Below are 2,684 nucleotides of genomic sequence, written 5' to 3'. Positions count from 1 at the left end.
GCGGGGCTGGGGGGGGCACGGGCGGGGGGGCTGTGGCATTTGGGAGGGAATTTGCAGCTCTTTCTGTCTCTGAAGCAGAGATATACCTGAAAGACAAGGTTGTGGGATGAGTCGCGCAGGTGTAGCAGTAGCAGGATTATGGAAAAGTCGTTTGCGTCCCGTCTGTTGGCTGTAGGGCTTACGCCCGGTACTAAACCTGTTCTTTAAAGCTGCTGCAATAAAGGCAAGAAAAGGGGAAAGGAGAAAGGGAGGAAGCGTGGGAAGAGCCTGCGGGATTTCCTTGCTGGGCTGCCGTTCCCTGTGCAGTGTTTGCGTTTCCTTGGACCTCCTTCCACGCGAGGAGGGCCTTAATTTGGGTTTTATTACATGTGGCAGGACTAGTAAAATGGCCAAGCCTGTAGGCATCAGCCAGAAGTTCCCAAGACGATGGTTACTTCCTTGTCTCGATGGTTACCCTCCCCTCTAATGAGGACACAGAGCCACTTCATTTGCTCCCACAGCCTGAAACTTTCCATCTAAGCTGTTCTTTCTTTCTGTGCACAAGAAATCTTGTCCACACCTGCAATTTCGCTGATATTGGTGCATTAGCCCAGGCAGGACCAGACCCTTCGCTATTGCTCTTTAAACACCTCTCTCTGATTTTCTTTTTTTTTTTTTCTTCCAACTAAAATCTGTGATTACCAAGTATTGTCACCCGATGCTTTGCCCCCCATCCACCTAATTTCTTTTCAGAGGCGAGAGCCCTGTGTCCCTCTGTACATTTGGATCCCCCCCTCCTCCCTGGCCACACACGTGAACTTTGGGGTCTGGCAGTTTTATTTGTAGAGGTGACATCATGGCTTTTTTCCATGGCAACTCATCGCAGCGCCCAGGAGGATGCTGAACACAGGAGCTGAACGCGAGGAGATTTTCAATGGGAACAGAGCAGGCAGCTGAAAGCAAGTCTGAGACATTAATTAATTAATTAGAGTAAAAATAAAAGGAACATGGGAAAGAGAGGAGTCCCAGAGGCCAATGGGCACTTTAGCTGCAGAGAGAAAGATGCTTGTGCTTCCCAGTATAGTGTTTTCTTGCAGAGACGCGCACCTCCAGTAAAGAGATGTAATTGGGATTAGTCCCATTTTAGAGATGGGAAAATCGAGGCATAGGAAACAAGGAGAATCACCCGTGATTGGACAGCATTAGCTGGAGGCAGATCTTTCCGAGCCCTTCTTTCTAAACCTCTACCTTATTTCTTGGGATTTTCAAGGCTCTGTGGACTATCAGACATGCACGATCATGCTGGCGGCTGCAGGTGTTTCTGTGTTGTGTCTTCTGTACATGAAGAAAGACTTTTCTCCGTCACCCTCTGGGGCAGGGATGGGTTTCTAGTGTGTGTGCACAGAGTCCTTGATTTTGCTAGGGACTCTTGCTGTCAGATAATGAAATATCTATTCTTTTAAACATGAAATAAACATTCAGATTAATCTAAAATTAAATAAAGGCTTATTCCCCTCATCAGCAGACTTTGGCTGTGCTAGAACTAGAGATCTTGGGAGAGTTAGACATTGTGCTGTGGAATTTCATTGGAATTAACTGTCGTCCTCACCTACCAAACAAGTTGGAGGCTCCTTCTCCACACGTGTACCTGCTCAGAGGAGGAGGCAGTCCCTGCTTAGCCCTGTGTTATCCCTTTTTATCATCACCATCTACCAAAAGGGTGATTTAGGGTTTTTTTCCAGAGCATTCAAGGATGAGGAAAACTGCATTTACATACAGAGCACCTCATTGCTCTCCATCTAGCAGGGGATTTGGTTTAGGGTTGGGGTTTTTTCTGTTCCTTTGGGGTTTTTTATCATGACCAAACTGCCCAGCCCATTGACGCAGGCTGTGTTCGGAGTGTGCAGCCGTGAGAGTGCTGCACTTGCGTACTCATGTAATGTTGAAGCACGAGTGAGCTGAATAACGAGTGAGCCAGAAGCCGGGAAAGCCTGCCCTGTTGCCCTGTGCTTGGCCACTGGATCCCCTTCAGCTGGTCCCATTGACTCACCTGGGCTGGTCCCAGGCATGAAACAGGACTGGAAATACTCCTCTGCAGTGCCTTGATGTCCAGAGGTGCTGCCTACCACCAGCTGTTACCTGACCCTGGGTGGGTACACCACAAGCTAAAAGATGGGACTTCTGGTGAGCTCAAATTCTATCTTTAGCTTGTCCTCCCCCAGATCTTGTCTTATTTACACCCCTGCTGCAGCCCATCTGTTTTCTCAGCTGCCACTCCCTGGAAGGAGGTGGCCCTTATTGACAGTGGTGCCAGCATGGCCAACCTGGAGAAGATGAGGAGGAACGAATGCCGGCCAAAGGCCCTGTGAGCTGCCATGTGGCAGCACTTTTGAACACTAAGTTGATGCTCTTGGCTATGCAGCCTCCCCTTCGATGCTAAATATTAGCTCCCCCTAAAACACCTCTGGTTCTGTTTACCCGAGGTCTCACATCTGCTTCAGCCTCCATGTCAGATCCTGCCGTGTTTTATAAATAAATATGCTGCAGCTACCAGATTTGTTGGTATGAATCCCAGGATTTCTCCTGACATATGTTATTTTCTTCATAGGAGCCAAAAGCCATAGTAAGCAAACATTTTATCAGGCGCTGGAAACATGGGACGTGGGCTCCTCGGTGGCTGACTTATTTGTCTAGCAAGAACCGTA

This window comes from Egretta garzetta, unplaced genomic scaffold, assembly GCF_000687185.1.
Source record: "Egretta garzetta isolate BGI_Z169 unplaced genomic scaffold, ASM68718v1 scaffold69, whole genome shotgun sequence".
Lineage (NCBI taxonomy): Eukaryota > Metazoa > Chordata > Aves > Pelecaniformes > Ardeidae > Egretta > Egretta garzetta.
Note: the sequence above shows the minus strand (reverse complement) of the source record.